Below are 14,600 nucleotides of genomic sequence, written 5' to 3'. Positions count from 1 at the left end.
ATAACTTCATTAACTTTGTATACAATATAAAAAGCATTGCGGTAATTTATGGATACTGAGAAATATATTATAAAAGTGAATGAGTTGAGGTAACCCAGACATACGTACTTGTTATATTACTATTCTTCTATTATTTTTATTAATGTGGCTTCATTATATAGGCATATCTCTAAGTCAAAAGCAAATTACCATGATGGAAACACTTAAGCTCATGTATAATCACATGCTCTTTGTACCACTTATTATCATGGAATCAACAAGCTTTTTAGTATTTGCATTGGAAATGTGAATATTATTTATTGAAATAAATGATTAAAGAGTATTTACAAAACAGAAAACTTGTACTATCAATTACAAATACACAAGAAGATATTTTTCCTTGTAGTTTAATTAAACTTAACATTCAATCAGCAATAATATTTAATGAGTAAAGGAAAATCATGAGTAGACATTAGTTCCTATTTAAATGGATAAGCTTTCTTTAAAAAAAATCCAATTTGGGGTCTCTGTAGTAACCAGCAATAATTCATTATGTAATTGTAAATTAGTTTCATCTGATTTTCTCTGACACCTTTATTGAAGTAGGAGGAAGTCGTCATAATTACCCATAAACATTTGTGCCTGGGAATACAAGCACATTTTTTCATGCCAATCAGCACCTCATAATGCCTTCTCCCTAGTGTTCTGTCTGACATTTCCTCTCACCTCAGAGGAGATTTGTTCTAGCAGTTTTGAAAGCTCCTTCCTTCTATGGAGTTCACTTTTTAGACTCATGTTAAATATATTCTCTGTGGATTTAAGAGGAAAAAAAACACCCACTGACTCAAATGCTTGTCCAGATCATGAAGTAATGGCTCAGTATGAACACACTGCACACTTTTTGAGGGAAGGAGCTGTAAATAACTAATGTTCATTGGACATGCGTTCTATACCTCACAACCACATATACTGCCATGTTTCATCTTTACAATTGTAGTGGTGTGGAAAGCAGTGCTATTTATGATTCAGGTTCAACAAACACTTTCTACTTAATACACTAAGGTCAATTATAATGTCCTTGATGAATCCAAGAGTATACAGACTGAAAAATATCAAGATCTCTCCCAACCAGTTATCACAAGCTCAGAAGACATTTTCATTAAAAGGAATTAATTTCTGCTAAGCCTCATCAGAAAATAAACTTGTGCAAATTTGTGAAGGATTTTTTTATGACCATATCATGATGTGTTTAGAGTGGCTTGCTCAAATTTTCTTCTGGATGTATTTATCATTTTCATTGAAATAGAAAAATCTGATTTTTCTTTAAATGCAAATAGCTGGCTCATATTACTTTCATCCCCTCCAGCACTCTTGTGGTTTTTGGACATCTGCCTTTATGGGAAGATAGCTGTAAATTTTGGCTATCAAAATACACCTGAGTCCAATTAAGCAATCTGGAAATACAGAGAGCACTAGGTATAAGTACAACTAGTCAGAAAATGACACATGAGTTGGTGATGTTAAATGAAGGTTAAGTGCATATTTTGTAGAGGTTATAGATACTTAATTCACCAAGTGGTTTGACTATGTTTGTTGACTGAAACTGATGCATGGTTGTGTTACCAAAGGCTAGGCTTCCTTTCAAACAAAGATGATAAGTAGAAAAGGTCTCAAACCAAATTACCCATGGTACTGTGATCTAGCCATACAGCTTTCAACGCCCAGCACACCCACATGGCATGGTTGTGTGTGTGTGTGTGTGTGTGTGTGTGTGTGTGTGTGTGCGCTCGCGTGTATGTGTTACTATGTTGAAAGCTCCTTCTTTTTCACCATTTATGCTATGTATCTTAACACACAGAACAGTTCTGTCTTTGGTATTTATAAATGGCCACTATCCCAAGAGAAGATGTTTCAGAATGAAGGGCAAATTTAGAGACTAGATGTTTTCTTGATAACCCATGGATTGTCTTTATAAAATAAATACTTCAGATATGAATATTTTTGATTTAAGATTTTTCTTTGGATAACTTAATTGTATAAGTGCAGAAATAGTGAAAAGCATTTAACTAGCATCACACTTCATTTGGACTGTGATGGGATTTTATTAGAGTGAACAAGCTCACCCAACATGCCTATATATTTATCATCTTGCACATAAAATAAGGGTGGCAGCAGAAAAGGCGTGGAGAGAGACAAAAGGAGCACTTCAAAGGCGAGAACCCTTATTAGGCTGATAGAAGTCTATCCCCAGGTTGATTTTTAATAGGCATACAATCCTTTGAATTTCTTATCCTAAACTCCAGAGAATGTCTCCTTAAAAGCCGAATCTCTCAGTCTGTATTTCTTGCATGAATTAATTTTTAAAAAAATCTTTGAAAATGAGTTGCTGCATTATTTGTGAGTAATTCCCAGCTTCTGTAGTTTCATAAGCAATTCAAATAAACAGAGAGAGAGAGAGAGAGAGAGAGAGAGAGAGAAAGCAACTGGAATGGTATTTTGTTCCTTTATTTTGTTGCTCAGTGATGATTCTAGCTGCTTGGTGTAAGGTAGTAATGGAGACAAGAGAAAGAAGAGATTTGAGAGAGTGGATCACTCCTGCCTAATTGATGACATCAAAAGATGAACGAAGAAGTTAAGTTTAATGTCATAAGACAACTCAGAAGTCAAGGCTACCCGACACCCTCTCTGTGCCCACTTGTGAATTGTCCTAAAATTCATGGCCTTTCATCCCAGGTTTATCTTGTTTGTTTTTATTCTACAAAAGAAATCCTTTACTATAATTTGTAACCCACATTCATCAGACACTGCTAACATATAGATTGGAAATAGAAATTGTAAAGATCTTAGTCAACTTGTGCTACCAGAACAAAATACCATAGACTGGATATCTTAAGCAATAGCAATTTATGTTCTCAGAATTCTGGAAGTTGGAATTCTGAAATCAGAGTACCAGTATGGTCTGGTTCTGGCAAGGGTTTGAACTCTTCTTAGCTTAGTTGAGTTACACATTCTAATTTTTTAGTTAGCTAAAAATTCATCATTCTCCAAATGCTTGTTAATTACAGAAAGCTTGAGGTTACTGATTATAGCACAAAGCATAGTTATTCTTAACCTCACCTTAATGAATAGAAGGAAAAGAGGGAAGGGAAGGGAAAGGAAGACCTTGCAAGTTTGACTATATTTATTCCAAACAGGCTATGCATTCTGATAGATGTGAAACTTTGTTTCACTTAACCTGCATCCTTATTTGGGAACTTCCGTTTTTTAAAATTGGTGTGATATTCTTTGTATTTTCTTCTAGGTAGACATTTTTTTGTATATTTTTCTAATGGTACATTTTACATTTTTTAATTCTAGAAGCGCTATTTGTTTTTCATCAACTTTAGGTGACACTTTTTTAAAAAAAGTCTTTGGGTTTTATTAATTTTCATCTTCTTGTTTTAGGTCTTTATACCTACAAAAGGTATTTCTTTTATATGCTGATAATTCCTGGACATGAACGTCTCATAGATCTGATTTTGCTGATCATTGTGTTTATGCTTATTCTGTTTCTCTTAGTTCTTGGCATATTTTAAATGTGAAATTATTATTGTTGGGATTTCATTTATGGCCATTTTCTGAGTCCTGGGGTGGATGGTGGTTTTCTCATTTTTTCTCTACCAGATCTCCCAGAAAGCTGTGTGTCAAGGATTATTATAAATAAAACTATCTGGCAGTAAAGACTATATGGAGTATATCTAGTGGTAATTTCTCCTTTTCACAGCAGGATACATGAATCTAATTTAACATTAGCTATGATAATAGTAATGCATTGGCCTAGTGCTCTATCTTTTTTTCAGATTCTCTGCCTGAGAAGTGATAGCAGGCATTATCTCATAGCCTTTAATCTATACAAGTCTGCAAGGAGACAAATTCAAATTTGTAAGGTCTGAGAACTACGCTAAAGATGAAAATTATTATGTGTGATTCATGATTTGGTTTCCACTTTCAGTTAGGTTTTAGTCTGAAGAAGGTATTGATGGTGGTGGTGATGGTAATGTTTTTAACATCACATGGAGAGCCTAAAGGGTATACTTCTGCTAATTTTATCCAACTTTGGTAATTGACTTCAGTTGGATGATGACTTGGTGTAGTTTGTAAAACAAAGTGCTAGAATCCACACTATTGTTTCCTCCTTATCTTTTTTTTTGGTCTTTTTGTCCCAGATATGGCTTTTATATAAAGACCTTAGAGTCAGTTTTACTTTTATTGAGTCAGAGATTCCATATCATTTAATTGTGTGATCTTTCTTCTATTATCTTATTACATGCTTTTCTGATCTTTAAAATTCTTACCTTGGGTTAGTCTTTAAAAGTCTCATGGAGAAGCAATGCCTTCAGCAGATTGTGATGAAAGCGTCGCTGTCAGTTGGAGATTTGTAATGAGAGAAGAAGAGAGCTCATCCATGATTGAACACGTGTGCTCCCTCAGGAACATGCAGTTTCTTTTATTTGAGAAGGACATATAAAACTTTGTACTCAAAGGGTTTTTTTTTTAAATGATTCTTACTTGTGTGATAGTGGATATTTTTTTAATGTAAAATATTATTTAATTTTTATTATCAGAGAGAGAATCTGAAGTCACATGATAACAATGAAATGTCCATAGAGATTCCTACTAAAATATGAAATTAGAAAAAAAATGTTTTCCGAATTCGCCCATCTGTAGGATGGAGGATAAAATTCCTACTTTCTACCACGATCAACAGTCAAAACAGTGGTAGAGGCTTTTCTGAGGATAATATTAGGAAAGAGGCTAAGGCAAATTCCTGCTTCAGTAAGAGGAAAGTTTTGAAGGATAAATTGTGTGTTTCAAAGGCTTTGCAAGCATTGACTGCCACAGGTGGACCCACAGTGATTCAATTTACTGGGTTCAAGTTACCATTGAGACTCAAAGAAGAGATACAAGTACTGGACTCAAGTAGCTCCAATCGGGCACAGACAGGATTTAGATCTTATATTGACTTAGACTTTTCTACTCTGCTGTATTTTGTGCTAGCTTACACTCTTTTCCATCTCCAATAATTCCCTTAAAATGTTTCACAAACATCTCTTTTATAACTGCTTTATGCCAAAGTCATAAACTTTCTGCACATTTTTACCAGCATCACCTGGACGAACACACAGGTGTGAGACTGTGCAGTAAGGAATGCATTATAGGTGTGGTGCGCTCTCTTAATTGCCTGAGATGAGGAAGATCTATAAGAAGTACTTTATCATTTCCTGTATTTCTAAAAATCTATTATTATTATGTATAGTAACAAAATCCTAAATGTGCTCAGATTTCAACCCTCTCGTCTGTGTTCTTACACAGTGGTTATTGGAAAAGAGAGAAGTATTTATTCTATGGGGCACTATTTAGTACTTAAATGGATCTTATTGGGTTCATTGCATTAATAGCTCCATTTATGTTAGAGAAAACAGGAAATGGGAGGAATTAGATAATCTGGCTATCCTGTCATCAGTCATGACATGGATTCTCAGGTTGCAAAGCGTGAGGTCTACTGGAATCTTAAGCACAGTTAAGACTTGACATGAAAGAGCACAAATATTTGTAGAACACTACACATGTGACATTGCTCAGTGTGATGGTCATTTCTGAAATGCCTGTTTAGGAGAATGACTCATATGCAGAGATGTTCATTCAGAAAATGTCACTTAGACTGGGCTTTGAAAGAAGGGAGTACAGTGTTGGGAGCAGGAAAAGATGTTCCTGCTAGGTGGTGGTTGAGAACATGTAGGAACAAGTATGGTGAATTTGGAAATACATAGGTCAGTTTGGTTGAGGAGAAACAGCCATATGAGATCTTTGGAATTTAGAGCCATCTTTCACATTTATGTGCTATATATTTGGTTCATATGTCCTTTACAAAATATAAGTAGGAGATTACATAAGCATCATCACATTAAAAATAAATTTGTCCTCATCAGAATTGTATTTTAGTTCACTACTACAAAGTTCATTAGTAATCAGATTAGGCAAGAAGATATAGTAAGAATGGAATACTTTTTAATCCAGTTTAAACATTGAGTTATGTGTAAGCATAGCATAGCTTGAACATGTTTAAAATACAAGAAGGAGTTGCTTCTATTGGGATTTGAATGTAACAACAAGTGCATGTAGGCACTTCTCTTGGAAGCTTTGGAGTGCCAGTGGCCCACACTTGTAATCCTAAATAGTCAGGAGGCTGAGATCTGGGGATCCCAGTTCAAAGCCAGCATGGGAAAGAAAGTCTGTGAGACTCTTATCTTTAATTGACTACCCAAAAAAGCAGGAAGTGGAGCTGTGACTCAAGTGGTAGATCTCTAGCTTTGAGCAAAGAAGCTCAGGGATAGAGCCTAGGCCCCAAGTTCAAGCCCTAGGACGGCACGAAAATAAAGAAGAAAATAATAAGCAACTGTTAGAATTGGTATGGATGCATTGCTCTGAAAGCAGAATGCATTAAGACAGGGCTCCCCTATGGGTCTCAGGGGAGCAAGACCAAACTGACATCTTGACTTCAGGCATCTACACTTGTGAAAAAATACATTTCTGGGAATTCAATCTACTGGTTGTGGCCTTCTGTTATTGTAGATCTAGGAAAATAATACAACATGAACTGAAATAAATCAGAAGTTGGTACCAGTATTTTTTTAAACAGAGTATTTTACATTATTTTAAACTTTTCTATCTTTAAAAAAAATCATATTTTGCTTAATCCATTTGAATAATAGTTATTCAATGGAAATGTAATTAGCTTACTATCAATAGAATGAGCGATTCTTTTACCTGCCTCTGGTGGCTCATGCCTGTAATCCAAACTAGTTTGGAGGCTGAGATCTAAAAAGCCCAGTTCAAAGCCAGTTGAGGCAGGAAAGTCTATGAGATTATTATCTTCAGTTATCCACCAAAAAGCCAGAAGTCAAGCTGTGATTCAAGTGGTAGTGTGCCTGCCTTGAGTGAAAAAGCAAAGGGATAATGCCCAAATCCTGAGCTAAACAAAAGAAAAACAATTGCTTCAATGTACTTATTTTAGATTTGTTGAAAATATAAATTGAATATATTCTACAATATATAAATATATGCTGTGATAGTATAACATTATTATATTCCAGTTACATTTTTTTCTGTTTGTGGAAAAAAATGAATAAGTCTACATGTGGGCATTTATCAAGGAAATCAAAAGCAATGTTTAAGGATGAAAAAGGCAGAAAAATAACAGGACCGAAATGAATTGAAGGTCAAAATAACTGACTTCTAATATTAGCATCGTTATTTAGATGCAGAGTCTCCTTTAGTCACTTAATCTCTAAATAAACCTGTGATTTCCTCTGCAGAAGTGGCATCAGCTGAAATGTTTGAAGGTACAATGAAAGGCCACATCTTCCACTGAGAATGGATAGATATATGTACAGACTAATTGGAAGGGCTCTTGAATTAATGGGTATTTGTGGCAGGCTTCACCTCATATAACATGACATGGACTTAGTTTTCTCTTCCTTATTTCTCTATTGACATTATTCCCACTGAAGTGAGAGTTAACTTCGCTTCATTAGTTATGATATTACACACATATATGGGATATGTATGACATATATATCATGTAATTAAGGTATAAAAATCATGAAGTTTTCACTATCTTTAAAAATTTTAAATCAAAGTTTCATGTGACCCTAGTTCAGTATGTCAATCTGCAAGAAAACAACCAACCCCAAATGCTGGTGAGAATATGGGGTTGGAAAAGGCAGCTTCATAGACTGATGGTGGGAATGTAAATTAGTCAAGCCATTATGGAAATCAGTATGGAGCTTCCTCAGAAACCGAACTATATTAGATCCGGCTATTCTGCTCATGAGTGCATTCTCACAGATATAAAGTCAGCAGGAGTTAGAGACACCTGTTTATTGTGGTACTAGTCACAGTAACTATTCTGAGGAACCATCCTACATTATTCTCAACTGATAAATGGATACAGAACATGAAATAAATGCATAATGGAGTATTATTCAAACTAAAGGAGAAAACTTGTGTCATCTACAGGAAAATGGATGAAACTTGGGGTCATGATATTAAGTAAAATGAGCCAGAGGCTGGGAGACAAATATTGCATATTTTCTTTCATTTGTACAATCTATTTTTTTTATTTTATATTTTGTTGGTCATGGGCTTGAACTCAGGGCCTGAGCCCTGTCCCTGAGCTCTTCAGCTCAAGGCTAACAATCTACTACTTTGAGCAGCCGCTCCACTTCTGGTTTTTGAGAGGTTAATTGGAGATAAGAGTTTCACAGGGACTTTTCTGCAGGGACTGGCTTCAAACCATGATCCTCATAGCTCAGCCTCCAGAATATTCTAGCCTCTAGAATATCTACAGGCAAGAGCCACTGGCACTGGGACAATCTATTTTTTTTAAATGACATAAACATAGAAAGTAGGATATTTAAGATGAGGAAACAACAAGAATGGGAGACAAGAGAAGGTATGGATAAATATGATTAAACTACATTGTATGCATGTATGAAAATGTCATGATGAAATCCATTTCTTTTACAATTCACCTGTATTATTAAATACATAGAAACATTTTAATGTGAAAAATAGATTTTTAATACTTTTTTTCCCTCTGCATCACAAAACTTTATTAAGGTTCCTTAAATTTTTTTACATAAATACCATCATTCTTATGCAAAGTTTATTTTATACTTCCTTTTAAAAAAATTTTTATTGTCAAACTGATGTGCAGAGTTTACAGTTTCATACATTAGGCATTGGATACATTTCCTGTACTGTTTGTTACCTCCTTCCTCATTCTTCCCTCCCCCCTTCCCCCTTTCCCTCTCCCCCCCATGAGTTGTTCAGTTGACTTACACCAAACAGTTTTGCAAGCATTGCTTTTGTAGTCGTTTGTCTTTTTATCCTGTGTCTCTCGATTTTGGTATTCCCTTTCACTTTCCTAGTTCTAATACCAGTATACATGGTTTCCAATGTACTCAGATAAGATACAGTGATAGTGCAGGTACAACCACAGGAAGGGGATACAAGAGGATCATCAACAATAGAAGCTACGGTTTCACATGGCATGTTGAAAGTAATTACACCAGTGATATAACAATCGTTTCCATAACATGGAGTTCATTTCACTTAGCATCATCTTATGTGTTCATAAGGGTATAGCTATTGGGCTCTTGTGATCCTTTGCTGTGACTAGTCTAAACCTGTGCTAATTATTCCCTATGAGGGAGACCATAGAGTCGATGTTTCTTTGGGTCTGGCTCACTTCACTTAGTATAATTTTTTCCAAGTCCTTCCATTTCCTTACAAATGGGGCAATGTCATTCTTTCTGATAGAGGCATAAAATTCCACTTTTTTGAGATGTGGAATTGGGGTACTTGCTTCTGGAAATTAAACTCATTAGATTTCACTCACATACAAATTCTATATTTCAACCATGGCTCTGTAATTCTTGAGTGGATACACTTAAATCACATTCAACAAAATCTCTCTCTTTTAATCTTAGCTGTGCTGCCTGACAGGAGGGTTATAATTTGACGTTAGTCTGGACAAAAAATGTTAGCAATATCTTACCTCAAAAAAATTAAAAATAAACAAGGCATAGTGACATAACTTATAAACCTAGTTACATGGGGAGGCAAACTAAAACAAAAGGGCTGAACTTGTGGTTCAAGTGATAATGTGCCTGAAACAGATACTTTCCAAAAAGTTATAATTTATTACCAATACATGATTCTTTGAACCACATCTGAAGGACGAAAATCCTCCCCAACGTAGAAGATGGGGATTATAGACACCAAGATTTGTTTCACACAAAGAAATTCTCAACAAAAATTGCAAATCCACTGAGTCTAGAAATTACTTTGCTACATGAAAATCTGTGAAATTCAAAAAATTTAAATGACATCATTAGGTGTTTAGTAAGATAGTATATAATTTTAATGTTCTTGAAATGATGATTCATGTTAATTATGTAAAATTATGAGAATTCACTTTTTTGCCTCAGAAAGTGTTTGTTTTGATTATTTGTAATAATCAGGATGAGATTTCCAATAGATTGGGCAGAGCACATTGAAGCCGGGTAGACAGGCTTGGGCTCTGCAGCAAGTCCCCTGTACATGGCCCCTTATTTCTTGAATTTGATTATACATACTTTTTACATAACCCCAAACCCAGTTTCCTCATATCTAAAATAAAGAATCATGATTGAATACTTTTTACTTTCCTGTTTCTTGAAGATGTAATTTTGCATGTTAGCTTTTGCAAGCATCCATTAGCAAATTTTAAAGCACGGGTGAAAGAAAGCACTCCATTTTCTTAAAAAAAAGTGCTAAATGGCAAATGACAAGACATTTTGCACATTTCAATAGCTACCTTTGAAGCCTGTTGTTGTGAATGTTTATTCCATAAGACATGAAAAAGTACATGGGAAGTATTATACTATGTTTTGAAGGGTATCAACTAATTTGTCAAATTTTCACAAATATAACAATGTGTAAAGTACACTAAGCTCACATTTAGGTTAGTTCTTGAGTGGCACAAAACACCATATGGAACAGGGAATTGCAGTAATTACATTGTTCTGACTTTTATACTTTATGGAACTACTTCTGAAAGCATTCTCTTGTTAATAGGAAACTGGAATTTGAAAGACAAAGTCATGAATATTCTAGTGTATAATGTATATGTTATGTATAAATGCGTATAGCCACACCTGAGTTTTGTAACAGTGTATTTATTTTTAAAAGCCTAATTTAAGATAAAGAAAACCCCTCAAATTCTGTTCTATTCTATTGCAGTTATTATTATTTCGGCCTCCTCGGGGCTTGAACTTATGGCTTCACACTTGCTCAGCTTTCTTATGGGAATTCTTTCTGGGTTTGCTTGCTGGGTGTGTTTGTTGGGCTGGTGCTCTCTCACTTGAGTCATGCCTCCAGTCCAGCTTTTTACAGGTTATTTTATTTTACTTATTTATTTTATTTTCAAGAAGATTTATTTTCTTATTTTTGTATTATCTTTTTTTTTTTTTTTTTTTTTTTGCCAGTCCTGGGCCTTGGACTCAGGGCCTGAGCACTGTCCCTGGCTTCTTTTTGCTCAAGGCTATCACTCTGCCACTTGAGTCACAGCGCCACTTCTGGCCATTTTCTGTATATGTGGTGCTGTGGAATTGAATGCAGGGCTTCAAGTATACGAGGCAAGCGCTCTTGCCACTAGGCCATATCCCCAGCCCTTGTTATTATCTTTAAGAAGTTATGCAAAGGAGTTTTAATTAAACATGTCAGTTTGTGAGTTTGAGTACAGTGCATTTTGATCACTATCACTACTTCCATTACTCTTCCCCCATTTCCCCGGCCTGGCTGGTTAGAGTTGGAGTCTCATGGACTTTTCTGCCCTGACTGACCTAGCTCATGGTCCTCCAGATCTCAGCCTCCAAGTAACTAGGATTCACTGGCATCCATCTTCAAATTCTATGTTAAATGAACAAACTGAACTACTGCTTTATATGTGATAGGATTTTTGTTTCCTTTTGGTTATTTGTGTGATGTTTATTCTTTATGTCAGCTTTGTCTGTCAGGGGACCTTTTGTTTGACAGCCCCAGTTGTTCATAAACGCTGAGCTGTGAAAGGTCAAGCAATGTTGCATCTCAATTAGACTGCATACTTTAATTTTTTAGGAAATGATTTAAAATAAATCATTTTATACTTAAATCCATAATTTTGAATGCACTTTATTAAAATTTAAATTGATTTTGATAACCAGGAATAGTGTGTAATAGTTTTATTCATATAATAAAATTTAACTTATAGAGATTTAAATGAAACATATTTTTCATACACAAAAATAAATTATCCCTATATGTAACATATCTATATTATATATGTGTATATATACATGTATATACACACAGTCACACACATGGTAATTAGACTTGAACTTAACACCTGTGCATGCAAGGGTACTGCTCTGGTAATTAAGTCATATCTCCAACTATTTTATTTTTTATATGTTTGAAATAAAGCCTTGCTAACTTTATCTAGGCTGGTGTCAAAGTTCAATCCTCCTGCCTGCCATCATCTCACAAATTGCTGGGATTACAGATGAGAGTCCTCATACCTGGTTCAACAATGTGCAATTATTACCTCATGTTGCATGTTTTTATTTTAGTTAAATATTTATTTGTCCAAATGATGTATTTAAGTGGCATTGTTTCTTGTATAAGATGCTTTAGAAAGTCTCCTCTTCATTTTTATTTTAGTTTCTTTTCATTTTTCATTTTTAAAGCCAATAAGAAGAAAATGGATATTTTACAAATTAACAGATTCACAAGTCTAAAGTGATTTGAATTATTGCTTTGGTTGAGGATTTAGTGTATATTTGTGTTTTTCTGTGTGTATGTGATTTTTATAATATATTTAGTATAATTATTCTTTTGCCTAAAATATTGGTTTATACCTACTCCAATTTTTATAGAGCAATGGAAGAGAAAAAATTAGGGACATAAATGACAAAATAACTTTTGCTAAATATTCAGAAATGATTTTGATATAATTTTGGCTACAGTGATGCCTTTTATAACATCTGGTTTCCATTGTTTTTTGTCATCTTATCAGATATCCCCACCTACGTATATATATATATATATATACACACATATATATGTATATATATATGTGTATATATATATACATATGTGTATATATATATATGTGTGTATATATATATGTGTATATATATATACATATATATGTGTGTATACATATATACTTAGTTTATACATATGTATGTGCTTATTTACTTTTTGTTTTTTTTGTCTCCATTATAATATAAAAGTTTTGTAAATTTAAGAATTTTGTTATTTTGCTTATTACCATATTCCATACTCTTAGAACAAAGCCTGGCAAAGTGTAGTCACTGGATACATGAAATGAATGAATGAATAAATATGTTTTACTATAAGGGTGAATAATAGGTGCCAAATTAAAAAAAAACCCTCCTATGATTGTGAAGGGTAAGAGCCAAGGAAATCTGAGTAATTGGGAATGTTAAGTACAATTTAAAAAACCAAACGAGATACATGTTTAGTGTGGCTAGTGGCTAAGTAAGTATAGAGGCTGGCCAATATAATCTGACGTGAATTAGAAGGTTGATATTTCTAGTCTTGTTTTCCTATTTTCATTAAAAGCACCGAATCAGTTTTTAAAAAGATATTTAGGATCGCCTCCTAGGCCTTCTTTGCCTGTAGTGGCGCAGGTGAGCCCCTAGGGAAATGATGGATGGAGCTGAGTATTTAGAGTGAAGTTCTTCAAACATAGATGAAGATGTGCAAAGAACTTCTGATTCTCAACTGCACTCAGTGATTGTGAGCACACATATCTTCCGTAGGAGATACGTGCCATTTAGGAAATGCTATTTCACCATGTAGAAAAAAGACCCTAGTGTTCAGTCTTTCAGTGTAGAGAGATTTACAGGTGAGAAACCAAAGGTGAGAAAATTCTGCCCACGAACAAAGTATATCAGCTCTGATATCATCTGACTTGATAGTTTGGGTGGTAGTTCTGGGATGCAATTTGGAGTTGAGGAGCAAAACTGATTTATAGCCAATTTTTCAAAAGCCAGATGGAGGAGTTTGGTCATGCTTTTTACCTTCAAACTGTCTTAGCTTTCCTATTCATCACAGTCTTTGTTTCTATTCCTGTTGGACCAAATTATTACAGACAAATTGGGTTAAAATAACCCACATGTATTTCCTTAGACTTTTGAAGTCAAAGTGAGTCTCACTCCGCTAAAATCAAAATGTTAACCTCACATTCCTCTCTCTAGGAGGAATAGGTTTTCTTGCTTTGTCAAGCTTCTGAACAGACTTTCATGTCAGGTGTTCTGATCCCTTACCATGTTCAAAGCCAGAACTGGCTGAGCTAGTCCTTCTCATGTCCCGTTACATCACTCAGGCACTGAGTGCCTTGCCCTTCTTCATTCACGAACACAATTATTTCTCCGCCCCGCCCCCTAAGATGAGTCGGGATAAGATTGGTCCTGGAGACTTATTATTGTGTTCAAGTCTCCTTTCCTATGTGAGATAAGTGATTTATAGATCTGGGGATTAGGAAGTGAACATTTCTGGGAGACAACTGTGTGCCTTGATGATTACATAAATTCTTCAGGAAGATTTGGCCTTAACTGAAAGTGAGCACATTTCTAGGACAGAATCATTTGAACTTCCTATCTGATGCACTTGCTCAGACTGATGTGGTTATGTATTAGTTATATAGTATACTGTACCTTAATTATACAATATACTAACTGGCTATACAGATTTACTCCTGGCTAAGTGCTATCCTCTGAGAGGACATGGTTTGCAGGATTATCTGAATAGAGCCAAACTCAAAAAAAAAGATCAAGTTCAGGTCTATAACTGCAGAATATCACAGCTAGAAATCAGGTATAGTTTTGTTTTCCAGTTAAGCTTTGCTTGTCTGTTGCATTTGAGGAAAGCCATGCCATTCTCCTTATTACACATCTCTTGCTGTTGGGAATCAGACCACCAGTGGTTTCACAGGCAGTGTCCTTTTGCACACTCCTTGAACTTCATGA

Source organism: Perognathus longimembris, chromosome 21 (assembly GCF_023159225.1).
Source record: "Perognathus longimembris pacificus isolate PPM17 chromosome 21, ASM2315922v1, whole genome shotgun sequence".
Lineage (NCBI taxonomy): Eukaryota > Metazoa > Chordata > Mammalia > Rodentia > Heteromyidae > Perognathus > Perognathus longimembris.
This window is presented reverse-complemented; position numbering follows the sequence as displayed.